Consider the following 24316-nt stretch of genomic DNA (forward strand, 5'->3'; position numbering starts at 1 on the left):
ACAGGGTTATTGCAGTGACCGGTTCCCTTACAAGGCCACTTTTTAGTTATTAGTACCCCTCTACATACCCAACAATTGGTGACACCTAATATCCGAGTGATATTTTCAGCCAAATTTATAAACAGATTTTGCCCTACTTTCCACGATTGAGGGCAGGGGGTTAGTTTTGACTGTTGGGCAGTCGGAGGAACTACTAACTGTACAGTTTCTTTAATTAGCTTTTTAGCTTTGGGTGAGGGAGCAAAATCCCAACAAACCCAATTCGTGCTTCCAGGGGTGTTACAAGCTATGACACCAGCTTTAGTGTACTGGTAGTTTTGTTTTGATAATCTAGCAAAGTATAGCTGGCTATTATGGGTGCAGATATGTTTATCAGTATAACAAACTTCTGGCTGGGATGAATAACGATGGAAAACCTTTAAGCGTGGCCGGATAGTTTCTATACATTTACATGCTGGGTATACGGGGGGAAGTGGTAGATACCCAGATTAGGTAGAAATGCATGAAAGCACAAGTAAACTTCCTATCGTAAGAAAGGATGGAAATGCTAGTGAAACCCTTTTCTAACATGATCAATGGGGACAACTGTTAATTTTACAACAAATAAAGTTACAAATGGTTTAGCAAGTATAAAGGTTAACAAAGCAAACCAAAGGCTTATCAGTAATGTCCACTGAGTCCTTAAGCCGAATCCTTAATTTTCTGCCGTGCATGGATCAATCAGCTTCCAGAGTGTGATTGAAGCAGGGCCTGAAGTATCCTCACGCTTCTGGAGCAGGGCTGGATAAATTAGTTCCATGTCCTTCGTTGGGTTTCGTGACTTTCCGAATGGTCAGCTTAAGGGGTGTTCTCCCTTAAGCTGAATCTGCAGTGCACTCCCAGTTCTGGAAGTTCTGTTATGTAAAAGAACAGTAAATGGCCCACTCCAGAGGGGCTTTAGAGATTATACATTTTACTCTTTTACTCATACCATATCACCTGGCTTAAAAGAATGAGCATCAGTAGTTAAACTAATTGGCAATCGTTCTCTGACTTGCCAATGGATGGCTTTTAGGACTGAACCTAAGGCCTGCATTTGCTGTTTTAGGATAAGACTTTCTAATTCCTTTAAGTCTCCCTGTATGCCCTTAGCAAAAGGCCTACCATTAAATAATATTAAAGGTTTAACAAACTCCATTTCAGGGACTTGGATCCTGAGTGATGAAATACCAAATACCTATGTTTAGTTTACTTATGTCTCCAAAGGATTTCTAGTGATTATTGTGCTAACCCGCAAATTGAAATTATACTGTCCTAGTCTTACATTTGATGGAATTTTCCCTGGATTTGCCAAGGGGTGGGACAGGTTGCCACTCGGCCTGCAGTAGAAACGTTTGAACACCTTTCAAAACCTACCTATAGGAAATTTATTTATGTCTAACCTGTGCTAGCTACCCTGCCTCAATTATTTATTCTTTGGAGATTTTTCAATCCCATAATCATTTGGGGTGCTGAGGGGTGAAGGTCCATCTTCTGTAATTTCTTCAGAGCTGATAATGGGCGCAGTCCTGCCTAGCCAGAGATTGAAAATCTCTCCCTGTCTGACTTAAGGCATTTAGCAGTGGCATTATTTGCAGGCACTAACTGGAATTTTTGCATGACCATTATGTGGGCATGAAATTACTGGATTCTAGCTTAATAAAAGAAATAAAGTCAGGCCTACATTTTGACCATTGCAGGCAGTAGCTGATTACCTTTTTATACAAAAGCTACAAGGTCTGAAGTTATTAGCATAACTTAAATGATAAACTTTAATTTCTGTAGCTTTATTACAAGTACCAGCTTTTGTATTTCTGGACTATAATGGTAGCCTGACAGATTGTTTTAGACTATAATTTGAACTAGGCACTTAAATAAATTCTATATAAAATTTGAAGAGAAATCCGAAAGTGATTGGAGACTTGCATTCAGAAAAGACTTTATTATGCCTAGATTGTTTATAGAATTTTTTTTGTATGTATATATATATATATTTTTAAACTTTCTTTATACCATTTTTGGTGTGCTTATACCATTTTATTTTTGTTTTCTACCCCCTTTAAAAAATTTTTTTCATAACTATCTACTTTATTATAGAACAGAAATGTACCATATAAGATTTCCTCTTAGATAAATATATATATATTTTTTATATTCCTTTCTCTTTTTTTTTTGTTTTCCTGCTAAAACTTTATTGTATACTAACAACCTTTTTACATTTTTCCTTTGCTTTTTGCTTTTCTTTTTATTTATTTATAGATAACCTTTTATAGTCATAATTTGAATTCATCTTTTAGTAACAGGTGAAACATTCAGTTTTTGGAACACCTTTAATTCCACTGGAGAGCAGGTTTTAGGAGGAAGAAGTTCAGTATGAGCAGAAGGGCTAAAAACTTAACCTCAGTATTAATTAAGAAATTAATTTGGACCCCAGCCACATTTATATAGACCCAAGGATTCTCTGGGTGGATGGCATACAGAGTGTTGTGCTGGGCCGTGCCTCTCCCCCTTCAGACAACAGCCACTATCGCCGAGCTAGGTGTTCCCCCCACTTCGGGAGAGGATGCACCATCTCTTTCAGTGACTTTTTAGTCCAGATATTGGACAAAGTTCTGGGGGCTTAGGCTATTAAGAACAATTGTGCTTCAGGTGCCTATATTGACCACATTCATAGCAGCTGATACCATATCCTTAGCAGGTTTATCCTTATCAGTCCTCTTTTGGGTGGCTGAAGTGTTTGCCTTTAGTGGCAACTGCCAATTTGTTTACCTTTCCTCTGGCTGGTGCTCATTTTGGAGTTCTTCTCCTTTTTTTTTTTTTTTTTTGCTTCATGACTTTTCCAATGGTGTTTACAAAAATGGCCTGGTTCAAAACCCTTTAGAGTGAACAGACTACAAAGATGTAAAATGATCTGTTCCTACATATTCCTAATTATGAACAGGCAAAATTGTTAAAAATCCTCATGAATTACTAAACAGCACCCTTAGTTGTAAGACATGGACAATTAAATGAGCATAGCCAAAAAAACGCAAGCATTAGTGTTACTTAGTATTACAATATAATATAGGGACTCAGCATACATTACAAGACTCTGAGAAACTTCCCAACAGTTTTACAGGGACAAGTAGTTGATTACAATTTTAGGCAAGGCCTAAACCTTGAGGAACGGACTTACTTTTAACTAACCTGGCTTTTGGTATTTGAAAATGAGAACAGCCTATTCATTTCCTTAGTTGCCAGAGAAAGATTAGTTCCAAGGCTAGCATTAACTTACACTGAGTTAACAAAAGGCTAGGTAGCATATAAGAGACATTTCTCTGTTTCTTTATAGGTGGATTAGAATGTGCCCCTTCAGAATTTACAAAGGAGAACACAGGCTAAGGAAGGGAGGGGGAGTGGTCCCCGGAAAGAATTTAAGATAACCAGTAACACTCCTTATACACAACAGGCAATTTTCCACAACCTTAACAACAAAAGGCAGAAATTTTAACAGTGCCAACGGGTTAGGAGAAAACACCACACAAATAAAGGGAGACATAAAATGATATCAAGAAATTTGCACCAACCAAGTTTTTAAAAGATGACGCCCCATCACACAAGGCATAATAACTCAACCAGCCTTTTAGCATATTTAAAGTGACAGACACACACAAATAAGAAAATCACAGGTATGAGAAATATCCGCTTTGTCTCCCTTCAGTTATACTCCTCACGAAGATATCTCAGACACCTCTTAGCAATTGGTAGGTTGGTACACCCCCAACGCAGACTAACTATGTGGAACCTTCCCGCCGTCCATCTCATTCACACATAAACACACAGCACATTCGCCAACTCGTCGTCCTAATCCTAGGAGTCTACGGGTTCATCTTCAGACAGTGTTTCCTTCCACTGCCTTTCAGCCCTTTCCTTCAGGCTGGAAGATTACTAGTGGGCTCTGGGAGGTGATCAAGCTCCCCTTCTGCCATCCATTGGCAGGTCTATGCAAAGGCCTTTATTCCTACCCTTTCCATCAGGTGGTCCTTCCGTCCTTTCCGTCAGGTGGTCGTCCTTGTGCCAGTTCCTTGCCTCTTGGGTTCCTGTTGTGCTTTCGTGGTCCGAGCTTCAGTGCGCCGGGAGGGGCCTCCCTCCTACGGATCAAAAGGTCCGTTGCGCGCCAGGTGAGATTGCCCTTCCCGTTGCCCTGGAGGTGGCACCTCGATGACAAAGGAGGTGGAACACACCGTCTCCAATCTCCATTTCCCGGCTGACGCACCAGAAATGTAGCAGGAAAAATAGAGAGATCGTGACACCAAGACTATTATAGGAAGTGGCACTTTATTATGCTGGCTAGCACAGCACAGCGGCCCGAGAATTTATACCCTCGTTTAGGTAGGAGAGGGGGGTCGTGTTGAGTGATTGCGTACTTCCTTTGGAATCTTACAAGGTTGTACTTAGCAAAATCAGATTTTTCAAAGAACAAATGGTTTCCAGGAACTGCAGGCTTGTAAACTGTCAACTTCAGAAGGGGGGTTTTAGATAAGACTCTTTTTCATTTCCATGAAATAGCCAGTCTCTGGGCCATTTGGCCTTTCTTAAACAAAACCTGCCTAACACCGGGCAGGCCTTTACAGTTGCAACTTGCCTTTCAAAGGGAAATACCTTTAACTGCTATTAACCTTTCCTTCTTGCCACTGGGCTAGTGGCGGCCCAGGTGAGGCCAACTGCTGATCCTGAATCAGTCACATGTGTTTCTGTGTTTATTCACTCAATCACACAAGAAATACATTTGAGCATATGCTGCCTCCTGCCACAGCAGGGCATGGTCATCGGCTCGCTCAGGAAGCCCCGGCAGCCCAGGCAGCTGAGGATGCCACCGGCGCCCGCACCCACAGCCGCAGCGGGGGCTGCGCTCTAGCCCAGCCCGGGGCGGAGTCGGTAGTTGAACACCAGGTAGTCCACCAGGGTGCCGAGGCACTCGGGCCTGGCTGGGGCCCCGCGGCAGCGCCTCTGGTGCTGCCTTCAGGTGGCCGTCCAGTGCCAGCAGCTCACCGCGGCAGAGCAGCAGCTCCCAGCGCTCTGACTCCGCGGCCGCGCAGTCCAACTGGTCACCGCCCGCTTCCCAGAGCCGGCCTCAGCCCCGCGGCGTGGGCGCCGTTTCCCGACTCCCTCCAGGGGAGGTCCTCGCCATGGCCCGAGACGTTATGGCCCGCGGAGGGCTGCTCTGCTGCCACCGCCTGCCGCCACGGTCTGGAGGGTCTGGAGCCTCTGGGACGTGCGGCTCCACACGTGGGCTGCGAGCAGGGGGGGAGGGGTGGCACTGGCGGGGCTGAAAGTTTAGAGGGAGCTGACTGGTATGGGGGGAAAATTATCTCTTCCAAGTTAGAATCAGGGAGAACGGCGTAAAAGGGGTTCTTTGGGGACTTATGGAAGGGATTCTGCTTCTCGCGAGGCTGTGACGACACACTCTCGACCTGCAAGAGAACACTTGTTAGAAAGGTCCCTTCCCGTGGCCAGCCTACGTTGAAGGCGGGTCACTCAGTGGCGCACAAATCCCAGAATTTCTTTTTGTGAATTTCAACACTCAAATTGTGTGCCCTTTCCTTTAGTTCTGAAAAGTAATCAGTCATGAGAGTTAACGGCACTGTCTGTGTCTGTCCCATCCCATTCGTCAGTACTGTCGTCCCAACAAACACAACCAACAAGACAAAAGGGAAAACGACAAGAGACAGACAGTAGTGGCCGCGAAAACAAATCTGAAAGTACGATAGGGGAGAGACAGACCATCGACGAGTCTGACCTTCCCCACAGATGAAGACCTCGTCTTCCGGATGGGGACGTGAGACATCTCCCATGAACCCCGGCCGGCAGCTTTCCAGTGCATCCGCCTCACCTGATGCCGACCTCAGAACAAAGTGTGGAGCTCCACCTGAGACACAGAACACAGATGAGCTGACCCGGGAGCAACTTACCGAATGCCGACCTGAAAAGCCTCCGGACTGGGGTCTCGGGGTCTCTGGGATCCTGGGAGAGCCCCTAAATGTAGTGGCCAAAAGTTCAATCCAAGAGACCACCAAGAGCCAATTCCGATGAAAGTTCAAGAGGGTCTTTATTTGCAAGCTCGAGCCTGGACCTCTGTCAACCACCGACGTCGCAGAGTACACCCAGAGGTCCTGACTTTCTTAAGCAGATATCTTTTATGCTTTTACACAAAGGGAGGAGGAGTCTGGGGGACTTTTGTTGCCATTTAATTGGGTAGTAACCTCTGGTGGCCAGCTTAATCGTGGAGGATTGGCTAGCCTGACTCAGATGTCTCTGCAACTTCCTTGGTCCACTAGCTAGGGAAGTTGCAGAGACATCTGGAAACGTAGGTGGTTAACCCCTGGCACCTGATTGGTTGTTGCTAAGGGGAAAGTGAGATGGGAAGGGGTTGAAGCTTGTAACCGGAGCTTTGCAGTTTTTTCCGTAACTGAAACTTTAAACAGCTACAGGTTATGTTTTAAAGCAGAAAATTAAAAGTGGCTGTGCTATTGTCCACAAGCTGATTACATATTTATTGGGTTATAGCATGCTCTTAACCTAAGTCTATGGTATACTTTATTACGGCCCTCTCAACATGACTGAGTTATGCAAATACCTGGATCACAAGAGGAGGGTTCTGAAACCACAAAGGGGAGCCAGATTAATAACAATAAACAGTGGCTATACATCCTGTCCAGAAGAGGTAAAAGAACACCAATAGAAGCCGTTCAGCTGGCTGGAGTGACCTCTGCCAAATCTATGACAAAAACTAAGGCAAGAACTAGAGCAACAGGCACTGGCAAGAGATGACAATGCATTACAATAGGAAAGTCACCATATATGCAAAACAGTCTGTTTGTTTGTCAGATGGCTGTGTAGATTAGTTAGCTTCTGGAGTGACTAAAGCAGGGCTATTGTCCTCTAGGGTCCTGGGGCTGCAGCTTGTTTTCTCCAGATGGTCAGCTTTCCACATGTTGATGGGTCGGAAGTGCATTCCTAGTTTTGACAAGTTGGCTTGATCCTGCTGTGATGAATCCAAGGGTCCACCTTGGCTACCTTTATTGCAGTGGGGGGTGGGTAAAATGACAGTGAATGGACCTCTCCAAAGGGGCTGGATATTCCATTCCTTTACCCATACAGCATTTTCTGATTTAAAGGGGTGAGCGTCTGTGGTTAAGCTTATGGGTAACTGCTCCCTAACCCATTGATGTATAGTGGTTAGGATCAAGCCTAAAGCCTGCATTTGCAGTCTTAGGGTAAGGTTGCTTACTTCCTTTAAATCTCCTTTTATACCCTTGATAATAGGGGGAAGGCATCTATACAGAATTTCCAAGGGGGAGAACACTGCTTGTTTAGTAGGGCTAGACCTGTTTCTTAGCAAAGCAATTGACAACAGCTGGTCCCAGTGTAGGTGGGTTTCCTGACATAGTTTACTTAATTGCAGTTTTAGAGTTCTATTCATTTGTTCCACCTTTCTGGAGCTTCGGGGATGATATGCGGTGTATAATTTCCATGTAATCCCTAAACCTCTTGCCGTCAGCTGTATGATTTCAACCACAAATACTGGCCCATTATCAGATCCAATGGTGATCGGGATTCCGAATTGGGGAAAGACCAATTGATATTTGCAGGCTCGAACTCGGGGAAGCTCAGTGAAGTCCACAACTATGTTTTCAACTGGGGCCCCTCCAACACTTTGCAACCCTGGGGAGATTTTAGGTCTTTGACGCAGGTTGTTCCAGGCACACACTCCACATTTTTCACATACTGCACGGACTGTGCTGGAGAGTCCAGGAACACTCCCTGATATTTGACCATTTGGGTGTTAGTTAGCACGTATTGTCCTTTGTACTCCATTAGGGTCAGCACTCAGTGCGGCACTTGGACTGTCAATTCTTGTTCCACAGTTAATTTGTCAGCTTTTGCCACTAGGAGGGCCATGGCTGTGAGTGCCTGTAGGCAAGGTGGCCAGACTTGGGCAATGGAGGCAAGCTGCTTGGAGAGATATGCCACCAGAAGCTGCTGGGATCCCAGCATCTGGGTTAGGACCCTCACTGCTACACCAGTTTGTTTGTGTAGTACAGGAAAAAAGGCTTGGTCATGTTAAGGAGCCCCAGGCCAGGTGCACTAGAAAGGGCTTACTTAATCTCTTCAAAGGCCTTTTGTTGCGCTCATTCCCATAACAAAGGCTTTTGTTCTGCCCCCTTTGTGGCCTCATAGAAAAGCTTTGCCATGATAGAGAAGTTAGGTATCCAGATTCTACCGAATCCAGGGGTTCCAAGGAACTCATGAACCTGGCATCGGGTAGTCAGAACTGGAATCGAGCAGACAACTTGTTTCCTTTCCGGGCAGAGTTGACGTTGCTCCTGGGATAGGTGTAAGCTGAGGTATTTTACCTTTTCTTGACAGATTTGGGACTTTTTCTTTGAAGCCTTGTAGCCAGCCTTGCATAAGAGGGTGAGGGGCTGTCGTGTTTCCTCCATATAGTCCTCTGGTGTTTGCCCAGCCAGCAGCATATCGAAGTAGTGTGCAGCCGTACTGGTCAACTGGGAAGGCTTTTAAATCAGAGGCTAACACCATGCCAAAAATGACTGGGGAATTTTTTAACCCTTGAGGCATTCTAGTCCAAGTCAACTGACCTTTCACCGTTTTTTAGGATTTTCCCATTGGAAAGTGAAAATCAGTTGACTCTGAGGAGCCAAGCAGATACCAAAAAAAGCATCCTTGAGATCCAGACAGGTGAAGAAGGCAGCTTTGGCAGGGATAAGACCCAGGAAAACATAAGGGTTGGGGACCGTGGGGTGTAAGATAATGGCGGCCTGGTTTATTGCCCACAGGTCCTGAACTGGTTGATCGCATCCTGTCCTGGTTTCTGGACTGGCAGGAGAGGCGTGTTCCAAGACGACTGGCAAGGTCAGAGGATTTCATACTTTAGAAGTCCTTCCAGATGCTTCTGGATTCCAATCTGTGCCTTGTGAGGGATGAAATATTGTTTCTGACAGGTGGGTCCAGTACCCTGTTTTACTATTAGAGGTATGTTTTGGGCTAGCTTGAGGGGATTGTCCTCAGCCTATACCACAGGCACTTTGAAAGAAAGCTCAGGTCCCTGTTGTGACTCTTCTATGAGACTATAGAGATGCCATTCTTCTCCTCTGGGGACCATGAGAGTCATAATTTTTGCATCGGGGTTTCCTAGGGTTACGGCTGCTTGTTCGTTAGAGTGGAAAGTTATCTGGGCCTGCAGCTTTCCCAAGAGGTCCCGACCCATTAAAGCCAATAGACAGTATGGGAGGTACAGGAATTCATGGACAACTTCACGGCCTGCTAGATTACATCACCGGGGCTGTAAAAAGCGGCAATGAACCTGGCCACCCTTATCCCCGACAAGGGTGGCTTGTCTCAGTGAGAGGGGGCCCACAGGCTGGGTTACTACAGAATATTCTGCCCTGGTATCCACCATGAAGTCAAGGGGCTGGCCCCCCACAGTCATTCAGACCATAGGCTCCTGGGGACCTAGTAAAATGGATCCCAGTCTGTCGTAATCTTCCCCATGATTCTCCATGGCAGCTGGGCTGACAAAATTATTCTTGGGGGCCACATATGGTTGGGGCGCAGGCTGGTACCTTCCCTGAACCACCGGGCCTCTTCCCCCTTCCTGGGGAGTTGGACAAAAATTATCTAGCTCTGGACATTCATTCTTCCAATGTTCTTCTCGGATACAGCGTACACATTGGTTTTGTCCCAATCTCATCATCATTGGGCGGGGTGGTTCTTCTTGTCAGCCCCTTCTCTGGTCCCACCCTCGGCTCCGGCCTTGGCCTCGGCTCAGTGAGGCAGTCCTTTGGGTGTGTCCTGACCATTCCACCAAGGCAGCAGCATGCAGAGCCACCTTCTTCTTCATTTTTCAGTCTGCTTCTTGTCTGGCCTCTTGGTCTCGGTTGGCAAATACCTTTGTTGCAACCTCTATTAGCTGGCTAGCATTCATTCCAGCAAAGCCCTCTAATTTCTGTAATTTTCATTGGCTGTCTCCCTGAGCCTGACTGACATAGCCTACCCATTAGTTGCCTGCTGATTTTTGGCTGCTTCTGGGTTGAAGGGGGTATAAAGGTGAAATGCTTCGCATAGCCTCTTGTAGAATTGACTTGGGCTTTCTTCAGGTCCCTGGAGCACCTCTGAGGTTTTGCTCATGTTCATAACCTCTCCCCAGTCCACTTCCTTCATACCATTTAAAAGAGCCTCTTGGTAGTGCTCGAGCATTTGAAATTCTCAGCCATTGTTAGGGTCCCACTTGGGGTCTTCCTCAGGGAACTGATTTTGGGCATAGGCCTGAGCATTCATCGTCCCTGTAGGGGCATGCTCCTTTAACTATTTAAAAGTGACCTGAGTAACTTGGCAGCATTCTTCAGTTCTTCTGTGTTAAACAGGGTCAAGAGAAGCTGGCAACAATCAGTCCAAGTGGGCTTGTGGATCTGGACAATGGCTTGCATCAGGTCAATCATAGCCTGAGGCTTCTCAGTGAATGAGGGGTTATGATTTTTCCAGTTTAGGAGGTCAGTGGAGGTAAAGGACTGATATATAAAAGTACATTGGCCTCCTTGGATCTGACCATCTGGACTATAGTAGAGGGGTCCCCTAATTTCTCTCAGTGGCAATGGTAGAGCCTCTCGACATCTGTGGGGAGGGGGGTGCCAGCAAAGTTCTTACACTTTCCTGCCGGGGTATATGGAGTTAGCACTGGTGGCTCTGGAGTAGCTGCTGCCAGGAGCATCTTGGGCAACTTCGGGGAAGGGGTGGATTCAGGGGTGTGGACAACGTCTGGTGTGACTCCGGCTGTGGCCAGTGAGGGGAGTGCAGGTGGTAATGAGGGGTACAATAGCACATAAGGTGGGGGATTTTTCTTGGGCTCCTCAGACAGGACGTGCTTCTCCAGTTCGGTCAGCACTTTGAGGGAGCCGTCACTTGGGCCAGCATGATTTTACAGTTCTCTTCTAGACAAACTCTTATCCCAGGTGGTCAAGAAAGGACTATATCATACTAACAGTCAATGTAGGGAAATTGGTCAGGATGACCTGCATGCCTCACAATGACCTTAAATACTTTACTAAACTAATCCTTTGTCTAGTGACCCCTTGGAGGGCCAACCCACCCTGAATGAAGGCCCATCTATTTCACAGAGTGTCCAGAATTTTTCAGAGGTCAGCTTAACACTACAGTTCTGAATGTTCCTTTTTGAAATTCAGTACCATACACTCTGGGGGGGTAGACCTACTCTGTTTGCCACCCATTTCCTCCTACCAAAAGACCATCACTCACAAGAAAGGGAAAGGAAAGGGGTGAGCACTGGCTTCGTCTGTCCCTGGCTGTCTCTTGCAGAGATGTTTCAGGTTCCTCTTAGCAATTGGTGGGCCGGTATAAGCCCTCAACTAGGTTTTGATTCAGGATCTCTCCTGATTCTACTCCTGCCCTAAGCTGTATGAGGTCACCACGGAACCGCAGATTGAGACTCCGCACTCGGTTCACCACTAGGCAGCATCTCATTCACTCACATTCACACAGCGTCTCCAACCCACTGCCCTGTGATTTAGAGTTGCAGTTTTGTCCCCTGTGGGATGACTCGTGCAACTCTGGGAGGTGATCAGGCTCCCCTGCTGCCTCTTAGGGGCAGGCTTACCAACTCAAAGATGGGTTCTTACCAGTCGGATGGGTGGTGTTCCCTTGGCTGGTTCCTGGGCTTCACCAGGTTCCTTTGTGCTCCCAGGGTCCCTGCCCTGGCATGCCAGGAGGGCTAGTCCCCTATGGACCAATCAGTCCGCTGGTGCCAAGTGAGGTCACCTCACCCAGCGTCCCAGGGGGCACACCCAAGGGTCCCAGGGGGCACACCCCAGCAACAAACACACCATCTCTGCATCCTGGATGAGCCCCCAGAGATGTTGCAGCACCCTTACAGAGAGACGGCCACTGCAGCTTTGTTGCCAGGAAGCAGTGTTTATTTATGCCAGCGCTGGCCCAGCAGATTCACAATCAAAAGCTGAGCTCCGAATGCAATGGGGCATTGCCTTATTTACTTTCTGTTTTCTTTCCTTTACATTTTAATTCCTTTGTCTTCCTTATAAGGCAACACATGGCAATATACATTCCTATTGGTTTTTTAACATAGAGTTGCTACAGGATTACACATGCACACTACAACATGGATTGCGCCACATTCCTTTCTCTCTCTGCTGGGAAGGCCCTTATCTTTTTGTTCTGAGAAAGCCCTTACCACAGCAGTGGTGAATGTCATCTGCAGATGGTCACAGTTGTGGAATGGCACACTCATTGCCACCCCAGCATCAACCTACTAGGCTCAGGTGATCCTTCTGCCTCAACCTTCCAAGTAGCTGAAACTACAGGTGCCTGCTATCATGCCTGGCTAATTTTTTTTGGATGTATTGTAGAGATGAGGTCTACACCAAATTGCCCAGGCTGGTCTCAAACCCCTGGGCTCAGGCGATCCTCTTGTCTCAGCCTCTCAAAATGCTAGGATTACAGGCTTGAGCCACTGCACCTGGCACAAATGTGAAATTTTTAAGTCCTCCCCACCAAGTCGAAAGGGAAATCTTTCTTACTTCCCAGTGCATGACATGCTATGAATAGGTGACAAATCTTTCATTCTGTGGCTAGATGTTATTTAAAATGTAAATGTTAAAGTCGCTTCAACCAGCTGAACTGGAAGTGCTAAGTTGTTTTCCTGATCAGACCAAGGGGAAAAAGAGGTGAAAGAAAAAAATGTTCACTCCTCAAGTAGAGATGGAGTAAAAGGGTTCAGGAGTATACGGCCAAGGTTTTCTCCAAGAGGTTTATATTTCCAGCACTTAATTTTACCAAGGGTTGGTCCCATCTGCATGTAACTGGAAGGTCGTCGCTGGGGTGGCTGTGAGCATACACCTCCACTCCCACCTGGGCGACAGAGTGAGACTCCAACTCAGGGAAAAAAAAGAAAAGAAAAGCTCTTCAACAAAGTGTTGAGTGATGTTTGAGTGTTGAACAACTGAAGCCAATTCAGACGAAAGGAAACAACAATGGAAAACCCACTTTATCAAAAGGATATTGTGCAGTTCAAATCTTGGTGGGAGTCAAGGTTGCTGGAAGCTTAGATTTGGAGCTGTCAAATCCAGACACACCGAAAACCTAGACTTACGGTTGTTCTGGTAGCCACATAACTGCTGCCACCACAAGAAACACTGTCACAGCTCACCACAGAACTCACCCACATTAGACTTCGGGTGCTGTTCCTAGAACCAGGGATACTGCTGTTTCTGAGATTTGAACACGGTGGTCATGGCCAAAACTCCAGAACAGAGTCTGCTCAGCACTGACTTCTCTTCATGATGCATGAGGCTTCATAATTCATTAGGAGTTTCTGTATCATGTGTGTGCTCCTGTGTGTGGTTGGCAGAGCCTAGGTCACGTCTCACTCTGGCTTTCAGACAGGACGAGAAGGTGGCTAGCTGGCATTTTCCATTTCCTGTTTGGGAAGTGGGTTCTGCCTAATGAGGTGGGGAAATTCTGACATCAGAAGGAGGCTGCAGGCTGGTCAGCCAAAGCAAAAGATAAAATGCACACTTCAAGCCGCAAGGCCAAGGCACGGTTTCAGCTCACATATCAGTACACCTAGCTGCAGGGCAGGCTTGGCCCCAGAAATCCAGTGTCATTCAGACTCAGGTTCTTTCTTCCTTACACTTTTCTTCCACAGGTTGGCTTTATGTTGAGGCTGATCACTTCAAAGCTGTATAGTGGACAGCAGTAGAAATTGGGGCTATATGCCGTATGTTCATATCAGAAAGGTCTGCTTCCTCTGACCCACCCTCAGCCCCCATCTGTTTATGTCAATTACAATAAAATGTGAAGACTTTCAGTGCGGGTTGTATCACGGTTCTCCAGGGAAAAAGGATTAATAGAGTGTGTGTGTGTGTGTGTGTGTGTGTGTGTGTGTGTGTGTGTGTGTGTCTTTGTGCGGAGAGACAGAGAGAGGAGAAAGATATTTATTTTTAAGGAACTGAATCATAGAGTTGTGAGGGCTGGCAAATCTGAAATCTTCCTAGGCTGGTGACCTAAGGAAGATCCACGTGGCAATTTACATCCAAACGCCAATTGCTGGAAGAATTCCTTCTTGTTCAGGGGGGTCAGTCTTTGTTCTCTACTAGGGACTTCAAGGGATTGGTTGAGTCACACCCAGGCCATGGGGGCAATCTGGTTTATTTGAAGTCCTCAGATTTAAATGTCAATTCATCCAAAAAACACCCTCACAGACGTGTCCACAATGTTTGACCAAATAGCAGAATACCATAGCCCCAGTCAAGTTGACACACCAGGGTCAATGAGCTTGACATAGAAAGTTGTATAACCATCTCTCTAATCAAGACACATAGCATTGTGGTAGCCCCAGAAAGCGATCTTTTTCCTTCTTCAGTCACTCTTCACCCTACTCCCATGGCATCCATTTCTGATTTCTATACTCACAAATTCATTTCTGATTTTAGAATTTGATGTTAATGGAATCATATAGTAAGTACTCTTTTCATGTCTATCTTGTTTTGGCTAACAGAATGAACAAAATGTATGAGTGTGTGTATTGTGTATATGTGTGTGTGTGGTGACATTAACATTAAAATAAAGGCACAGACCCAGGTATTGAGTTAGATACATTTTGGAAAATTGTACACATCTGTTTGAGCACTACCTGGAATAAGCTATGAAATACTTCTATTGCTCTAGATGTTTCCCTCATGCACCTTTCTGGTTACCCCTCTCAGGGCAAACCTTTTTGGGGTTTTTTTCCCCCTTGAGATTTATCCCTGTTTTGCATATATTTTATTTACTTTAATTGATAAGTAGCATTTCGTAATTTGACTATCAATTCTTCTATTAATGGCCATTAGCTTTGTTTTTATTAAGGGGTAATTATGAATAAAGTTGTTTTGAATATTTTTGTACAAGTCCATATGCATAAAATTATTTCATTAGTTAAATGCCCAAGAATATAATTTCTGGTCACAGTACAGGTATTTAACTTCTTTTTTTTTTTTTGAGTTGGACTCTCACTCTGTCGCCCAGACTGGAGTGCAGTGGCCGCTCCCGGCCACTGCAGCCTTGGCCTGCTGGGCTCCGGCGATCCTTCCACCTTAGCCTTCCGAGTAGCCGGAATTATAGGCATGCGCCACCACGCCCGACTGATTTTTTGATTTATTGTAGAGATGAGGTCTCGCTGACCAGGCGGGTCTTGAACCCGCGGGCTCAGGCAATTCACTCACCTCAGCCTCCCAAAGGCACGGGATTACAGGCTGAGCCACTGAGCCTGGCTGGTATTTAACTTCTTAAAGACTGCCAACAGTTTTCCAAAGTGGTGTAACACTTCACACTCTGATAATCAATGTGTAAGAGTTTCAGGCGTCCTACTTCCCTACCAACACTTGATACTGGCAGTTTAAAAAATTATAACCACGCACGTGGATGTGAAGAGGTGCCTTGTTATGGTTTTATCTTGCATCTCCCTAATGACTAATGATCTTGAGCATTTTTTATATCGACCATTATGTCTATTCTTTTGTGATATGTTTATTCATGTGTTTTAGACATTGAGTTTTGCAAGTATTTAATGTTGATTTTAAGAGTATTATTATATATATACTATATGTATTATATATAATATGTATTATATATATATACACATACACATATACTTATTCTTCATTTGATATGTAGAATTGATGTAAACAATAATTAAGTTCCTACAGCACACAGTTTGTTGTTTGGCTTAAAGCTGCAGTTTCCAACAACCTATTGATGATGTTAAATGAAGACTTATTGAGGTTTTGTTGTTGTTTTGTTTTTTTGATTTGGAGTTGCACTCTGTCACCCAGGCTGGAGGGCAGTGGCACACTCCCAGCCACCACAGCCTCGACCTGCTGGGCTCCTGCAATCCTTCCACCTCAGCCTTCCAAGTAGCCAGAACTACAGGCAAGCGCTACCATGCTCGGCTAATTTTTTTTAATTTATTGTAGAGATGAAGGCTTGCTAAGTTGCCCAGGTGGGTCTTGAACTTGCGGGCTCAGGCAATCCTCTTGCCTCGGTTTCCCAAAGTGCTGGGATTATAGGCTGAGCCACCGAGCCCGGCCATTGTGTTTCTATATATGTACACACACATTTGGATATAAGCCCTTGGTCAGATATTAGTACAGCAAATATTTTTCCCAGTCTTGGTTGACTATTTTAATTGTGTGGTTTTTTTTTTAAAGCAGAATTCTTAAATTTTGACGAAGAGAAAATTACCCTTTTTTCTTCTTTTATGGTAGTGTTTTTTGCATCCTGTCTAAGAAAACTTGTCAACTCTAATTTCACAAAAATGCCGTTTCATGCTTTCTTTTAGAAGCTTTATTATTTTAGCCTTTATGTTTAAGTCTGTGATCATTTTGAATTATCTTTTGTCACTGTGGCAACTAGTGGTTCAGTTTTCTTTTTTTCCACGTGAATTTCTAGTTGCTCCATTGGTTGAAAATAATGTTCTCTTCTCATTACATTAGCTCGACTGTCTTCTTAGACAAACTTACCATATGCCTGCATGTTCTTCTCTGCACTCTCATTTTTCCATAGACCTTTTACTTATCTTTATACCCATTTTTATACAATAATACATTGTATAAACTGTGGATTATATAATCTTTCTCTAAAGTGCATTTTTTTTCTGGCAAGAATTTAAATTAGGAGACCACCTTGATCCTACAGAGTCTTATTTTAGACTTTGTTACAGCAAGGCTATACTATGTTTTCCTTAGTTCTAGGGCATAGATGTTAGTTCTGGCTTTTGGGATTTACTCTTAAATACCTGGCCCTCCTGAGATTTTAGTAAAGACCAAGGAATTAACTAAGTTTTCTAACTTGGCATGGTTTGAATTCTAAACTCGGTTTCCCTGGCACTGAATAGTTGCTAAAATCCTTGCTTATCGCTTCCAGGTTTCAGATTTGTTTTCTGTTGGGCTCCCTGGGGTCTTGCCATGTGTGCATAATTTAGGACTCAGCCACAAATTTGAGAGTAGTCTGTATGCAGATTTGGGGGCTTACTTCTCTGTGGCTCCCTTTCTGGGATTTCCTCTGCAATTTCTGGCTGCCACTGTTAAAACCCTGAAAAGTATCCTCTGACTCCTCAATCCTGCCTGAACTCTATTTCCCTTGCATCATGCAGACTGGAGGGTTCACTCATGGGTAAGGCCAGTTAGCGGTCATAACTTAGCCTATGTGTTTCCCTTTTCTGTTTCCTTTTTTTTTTTTGAGTTGAACTCTCACTCCCATGCCCAGGCTGGAGTGCAGTGGCATGCTCATGGCCGCCGCAGCCTTGACCTTCTGAGCTCAGGCAGTCCTTCCAACTCAGTCTTCCAATCAGCTGGAACTACAGGTGTGTGCTACCATGCCCGACTAATTTTTTTTTTTCTTTTCTTGTAGAGATGAGGTCTTGCCAAGTTGCCCAGGCTGATCTCAAACCACGGGCTCAGGCAATCCCCTCGCCTCGACCTTCCAAAGTGCTGGGATTACAGGCTGGAGCCACCCCATCTGGCCTGTTTCCCTTATTTCAAGGCTTGTGTCTCTTCTAGTTTCTGCCTGCCTTTGGTTGCTCATAAGTGCCTACAAACAGTTGACTTTTTCTTTAATATTTTGCCAAAAATGTATAATTGTTATCAGGAGAAAAGTAGTTCAATACTAGCTACTCAGCCATTATCAAAAATCAGAAGTACAATTTGGTTGATTCTTAAGAATGAGGAGAAAAATTTCCAGACATCTCCAGAAAATTCTCCTAACAGTTCACTGGCTAGAACTGGGTCAGATGTTCTTCCCTAAAGAGAACAAATTAATCTTAGAATGATATGCGTCAATTAACAATGCGAAACAGCCCCTGCAGGCAAGAGTGGCGTTCACTTCCTCTGTGGTAAGGGAATAGGGATAGATACATGAACACAGTCAGAGTTTGGTTAGGAGGAAAGAGTGAGTATTGTGTGAGAGAGGAGAGAACAAAAGAGAGAAGGAGGGACAGACCCTCCTTCTCAACCTAAGCTGCACATCAAAATCATCCTTTCAAAATCAATTACCATCCAGTATTGATAGAGACCCTCTAATGTCTGTCCATATTGTCACAGTCCCTAGAGAAGGGCATGGCCAGGGTGCAAGCACTCCTGCACATTCCTGAACAATATTCCTGAGAGCTAATAAAAGATGTGCTTCCCCTTATCTCCTACCCACTCCCAGTAAGTAGCTTAGGGGATCCTTGACTTCCCTGCCGTCTATACCCCATCAAGTGAAAGATGCAAATCTCCTTTTATTCCCTTTTTCTGAAAGGTTATAGGTTTAAATAATATAGTATCAATGCAGTCGTAAACCTTGTGAATTATATAACTTTTGTGCCCATGTCTTCGTAAGCTTTGTGATTTGTATAACTTTTGTGTAATGCATGATGTCTTAGGCCCTTTACTCTATGGCAAGCTTGATTAATGCTTCTGCCAGGCCCCGCTGATAAAAGCTATGAGATACCTCTGATACCTGGCACCAGAGAGTCTGAACAGAAACGCATCACCATCAATAAATGTAGCTGAAACTCAAGTTCTATACAATGCTCTGCTGGTCACACAGATAGTATATAGGTACTAACAACTCTGGACTTATAAAAGTGAACTGTAAAAGCCTAGGAGTTGAGTAGAACCATTTTAGAAAGACCTCGAGTCTGGCTCTGATCCCTGGATTCCAACTCAGAAATAAATTTTTTTCGACCAGTTCCCTGCCCCTTTGATTTATTGGTATCAAGGGGTACAACCGAGTGTTATTCGAACCATAATAGTATCTGGGACCTGGATACCTACAGTCATTGAACATTCTCCAGGAGAATTGAATGTAAAAGAAATATTGTCAAATTTGAGTATGAACTTGTTTGAAATCAAAATCTCTCGTGGTAACTCATGCTTGTAAACCCCAACACTTTGGGAGAGCGAGGCAGGAGGATTGCTTGAGCCCAGGAGTTTGAGATCAGCCTAGACAACACAGCAAGATCTCATCTCTGCAAAAAAAAAAAAAAGGATTAGTTGAACATGGTGGCATGTGCCTATAGTCCTAGCTATTCAGTAGGCTGAGGTACAAGGAACACCTGAGCCAGGAGGTTGAGGCTACAGTGAGCCATGATTGTGCCACTCCATTCCAGCCTGGGCAACGGAGCAAGACCCTGTCAAAAAAACAAACAAAAACCCCGGTCTCACTCCTAGTATTTCAGATTTAGTTGGTCTAGAATGAAGCCCAATAATCTGCTTTTTTTTTTTTTTTTTTGAGTTGGAGTCTCACTCTGTCACCCAGGCTGGAGTGCAGGCACGCTCATGGCCACCCTAGCGTCAACCGGTGGTGCCTTATCTGTAGACCTTAGGGAGGGCAGGTCTGAGACGTCTGAGTCAGGGAGTGAGAAGGATAACTAGAAAGGGTGAGCAGTTTCCATAACTTGTCTCATTTGGCATGTCAGTCTACGCCAGGTCCTGGAGACCGCACTGCTTGCCTGGGCCGCATCAGAGGCAAATCTGGGGGCGGATCGAATTCTGGTAGGGTTTTTTAAAAAGTGGGTGATGTGCGTATTCGTGTAGCAAAGGAAGTCTGGGGCTAGCCTGGCTTCTCAGTGAGTAAATCTGGCCAGGTGCAGTGGCTCACATCTGTAATCCCAGAACTTTGAGAGACAGAGGCAGGAGGATTTCTTGAACCCAGCCTGGGCAACATAGTGAGACCTCGACTCTACACAAAAATCAAAAAAGTATTTGGGCATGGTGGCATCAGCCTGTAGTCCCAGATACTCAGGAGGTTGAGGCAGTGAGCCTTGATTGTGCCATTGTACTCCAGCCTGGGTGACAGAGTGAGTTTCTGACTCCAAAAAAAAAAAAGTAAATGTGTGTCCCATGTCATACTATTTCTCTCTTGTGTTGTCTTGAGAAAGTCAGAACACAGTCTTCGAGGCTGTCAGCCAGGGAGACACGCTTGAGGGCAGAGACCTTTTGTTTTTGTGCACATCTCAGTAGCTCAGCACCTGGGCTTTAAGCCGTTGCTTAGGAATCATTTGTAATCTTCATAAAGTGCTTCTCTTAAGTTTCTATGGGCTTTGTAAATGGTTCTCTTTCCTCAGGAAAGGTGATTCAATTCTGGGCCTTTTTGTGGGGAACTCTGGTAGTATTTGGGGTGAGGGGGGAGCACAGTAGTGGAGTCTTTTTAAGTCCCCTGGATGATATCATTGAATATTTTTGGAGTCTGGGAATATGCAAGCACCATTCTATTAGCCAGATATCTAGTACTTTTTTTTTTTTGGAGTCAGTGTCTCACTCTGTCACCCAGACTGTATGGCAGTGGCATGATCACGACTCACCTCAGCCTCGACCTTCTAGGCTCACGTGATCCTTTTGCCTCAGCCTCCCAAGTAGCTGGGACTAGAGGTGTGCGCCACCATGCTCAGCTAATTTTTTTATTTTTGTAGAGATGAGGTCTCGCTTTGTTGCCCAGGCTAGTCTCAAACTCCTGACTTAAGCAAAGCTCTGGGATTGCAGGCATGAGTCACTGTGTCCAGCTCCAGTACTTTCTAAATACCATATTCTCACAACATTGTTTCATGTAATCATCACAACAAATCTGTAAGTCCTTGTCATTATACCTGTTTTACACGCGAGATACCTGAAGCTTAAGGAGGTTAAATGCCTTGCTCAGGTTAACACTAATAGAAAGGTAGACAGCATGCTGGAGTTTCTCAAACTTGACTGTGCAAGTGAATCCCCTGAGATCTTGTAAAACACAGCTGCTAATTCAGATCTGGGGGCCCTGAGGGCCTGCTAACAAATATACCGACTGAATCTCCTTTCTGAAAAACACTTTTTGTTTTTCTGGATGTTTTATTGTCCTAATTCTACCAAAAATTATTTCTGAACTCTCTTGTGCCTATTGAATGAAGCATAATCTCCTTAACCTGGCTGCTTCCAGTGTGTGTGTGGCAAGAAAAAGGGATTCTGTGGTCAAGAAAATTCAACAGCCCTCTTCCTCTTCTCTGCAGCCCAAGGCATTTATTGTTAGTTCTTTCATCATTATTATGATTTATATAACATGATAAGTGCCCAGCTCTGTGCTAAGCGCTTTGGTGCAGTCTGTCGTTTAATTGAATTGAATAATTTAATTCTTGCATTGTAATTATGAGACATGAGCTAATCTGTTTATTAGAGAGATTAGAAAGGTGGCAACAGAAAAAGTTAACCGATGGTCCTAACTGATGGCCAACAGCTGCGTGAGGATTTGGATGCAGATCTGCCAGAGGCAAGCAGCACCAGAAGTGCTGCCTCCTCGTTGTCAATGGCTGATATGAACAGTGAGTTTTCAAGAGCAGCATATTGGATGCAGTGTTTCTCAAACATTGAACACAAAATTTTGTACTGCTTTTTTCTGAGTGGTCAATTATTTTGAGACACTTGTTTTTCACAAAGCATACTCCGGAAGACTTAAAAAGTAGAGAAATTGGTCCAGAAACGTCAGTTTTGATCGGTGAAGAAGATCTTTTTACAGGAGTAAAATTAAATGCCACCTGAGACATCACACTCCTTGTAATCCATAAGAAAATATTTTTAAAAATTAAAAACCTGCCAAAAAGTTAAAGAGGAGAGCTGGGTATTACGATAATTGTTCAAGGTCCGCTTGGGAGTGAGAACGTGTGATACTCGGTCCTTTGTTTCTGTGATAGATCACTCAGTATTACAGACCATCGTCCATCCAGGTTGCAGGACACAGTTTCCAGGGAAATTCATAAGAAACACTTTGGTGAGATGAACTGTCGTCCCCGTTGCGGCAGTTGGCCCTGGGTGGTAGCTGATGCCCAGTACCGGACCCCCACCACCACCTCCACTCACTCCACATTACCCTCCCTTTCGGTGAATACTTGTGCTGGTCTACTTGGCTTGGCTGTTAGGTCACCCAGACCTTCGACCGTGGGGTGGCCTGAGCCACGGGTCGGAGTGGCCTGAGCCATGGGTCCCGGTGGCCTTGACAGACTGTGGTTGCTATCTTCGCCCATCCACCGCTCACGCTGGCACAGAAGTGCTAGTATGTGTCCCAGTGGGTCACCCGAGAGACTGATGTGGCCCTCCTTACCCCATTATGTAGTACCAGATCTGCCTTCTCATGATAATCGGAGCAAACTAGTCCTGATGGTAGGCCGACTCCTTTGGTGCCTACGGGTGCAAGCAATCTCAAATTACCAGGGGACAGCGGCAACTTTGCATTTAGTGATGCTCTTACTGTGTGCATAGTGTAATTGACCCCCTTTCAGGAACCAGCATATCCAGAGTCACAGAGTCTAACGCTGCAGGAATGAGGATGACCAATTCCCTAAATGGTCATTGAAGGTGACGTTGAGTCGAGCCTCGGCCACTTCTGCCTATTGTTTCCAAGACTATGTTCAGTGGTTGAGTTCAGCATCATATACTGGCCATCGGCTTAAGGTCTTACTGCACCTTGAAGATCAATACCCCGTATACCTCTGAATCGGTGCCACAGCTACACCTTTAAGAAGCCGTGCTGTCATTCTGTTAGGAATCAGCGTCTTGTGGATGGCGCAGTATGTGATAGGGTCACTGGATCTGTCATTTTTTTCTACCACCTTATCTTTTTTCCTGTGCTGCCAAAGGGGTTCCTTGGTCTGAGGTCCTGTTATGTGGGATCCCATGTTGGTAGAATAGCCCTTGGGTGGTGGCGCAGACTGAGTTTCTGCAGGCGAGGAAGGCAGATCCTTACCCAGTCAGGAAGAAACACTGGCCTTTCTAGGGTGGAAGGGATCTGATCGACTTGCCACCAAGTGGCTGGTGGGCTCCTTCGAGGACTGGGGCCATGCCAGGGACCCAGCATCTGTCTCTGTGCTGACATGCTGGCCATCGGCATGGTCAACCTTGGCAAAAGAGGGTCCATGCCGCTGAGCACACTCATGGCCTCCCACTGTGGCCATGGCTACTCTATTCTTGAGCCCACTGCACAGGCATGGGGGTGGCTTTGACGTCTTCTGGTTGACATTTACTGGCTGAATCATTCTATTCACATGTTGTTCGGTGCCCTTTCTACAATGGATACTCTCTGGGGTGGGGTGCGGTGGGGGGTATTAACACGTGACAGAAAACTCATCCTCTCTCAGCTTCATCCATGTGCTTCTTCCCTGGACCTCTTTAATCTTGACCTTACAATCTTGCTTCTTCCAGTTTCCTGACGACCAGCTAAGCCATTTGATATATCCACACAGTCTGTGTGTATCATGAATTATCCATCTTTCTATTCACACAAAGGTCATGACCGGGTACAATCCTGGAGTTCTGCCACCATGAGGATGCTCTCCTTCCACTGTCTGTCTGGTGATGCCTCTGATAATCCAGCCACCACACCTCTGTGTGTGTGTTTTTAAAACCATGCTAAATCAGACACTATTACTTTACAAGGGCAAAAGATATGTCTCTGTTTCTTCATCATCGCTGTTCATAACGGACATTTGACATTTTGGCTGCCCAACACCCAAACACAAACACCCTTCTTATTGGAGGAGACTCTCGACAGTAGTGAGAAGGCAGGCTTCAATTTCCGCCCAGAAGCCAAGGGAGGTGGCTATGATGTTGCCTCCGCTCCTGCCAGCTGGAGTGGCTGAGCAGACGCCTCTACCAGTTCTGAACTCTTGAGATAGGGTCAGCCTGCTATTAGTCATGGCAGCGGCAGCAACGGAGCCAAGATCCCAGTGTCCAGGGCTGGCTCCTGCAGCGCAGCGACAGTGAGAACAGGGTCGGCTAGCAGTGGGTAACCGTGTGGCAGCAGCAGTGCCAATGTCCGAATAGGCCCTTCCTGTGACAAGGACTTGGTTCTGCTGTGTCTCCTTTGTTTTCTGCTGGGGTATGGATCTCTGGCCTTCACTTTGGTTCTGTCGGCCATCCAAGACTCTTCTGATGGTTTTCGTTTCCTGCTAAGCTATCCAGAGGCAGCTTCTACTTTCGCAACCAAGAACTCAAACTAGTAACAAACACTTTTGCTAGCATCAATCAAGCAGATGTCATGATAGGTAATAGCAGGTAACAGATACAGAAGGATATAAGCCATGGCTCCCAGAAGATGAATGCCAGGTCAGGACAGTGTCAGCAGAGGGTCAAACGAGGCCTTCCTCCTTCTTCCTTCCTTTCTCCCTTCCTCCCTCCCTCCCTCTTTCCCTCCCTCCCTCCCTTCTTTCCTTCCTTCCTTCCTTCTCTCT

General features: G+C 45.3%; 1 protein-coding gene across 1 annotated transcript in view; it reads right to left on the reverse strand.

The window, feature by feature from the left end:
- TNFSF10 (TNF superfamily member 10) overlaps positions 1 to 2294 on the reverse strand; it is a 25681-nt gene extending 23387 nt beyond the window's left edge. The window contains exon 1 of the mRNA XM_021718886.1: positions 2283 to 2294. The gene's annotated coding sequence lies outside the window, so the exon portion shown is untranslated. The remainder of the gene's footprint in view (positions 1 to 2282) is intronic.
- Positions 2295 to 24316: the final 22022 nt, after the last annotated feature.

Source organism: Carlito syrichta, unplaced genomic scaffold, assembly GCF_000164805.1.
Source record: "Carlito syrichta isolate Samal-C Ts95f unplaced genomic scaffold, Tarsius_syrichta-2.0.1 Scaffold313939, whole genome shotgun sequence".
In the NCBI taxonomy this organism is placed as follows: domain Eukaryota; kingdom Metazoa; phylum Chordata; class Mammalia; order Primates; family Tarsiidae; genus Carlito; species Carlito syrichta.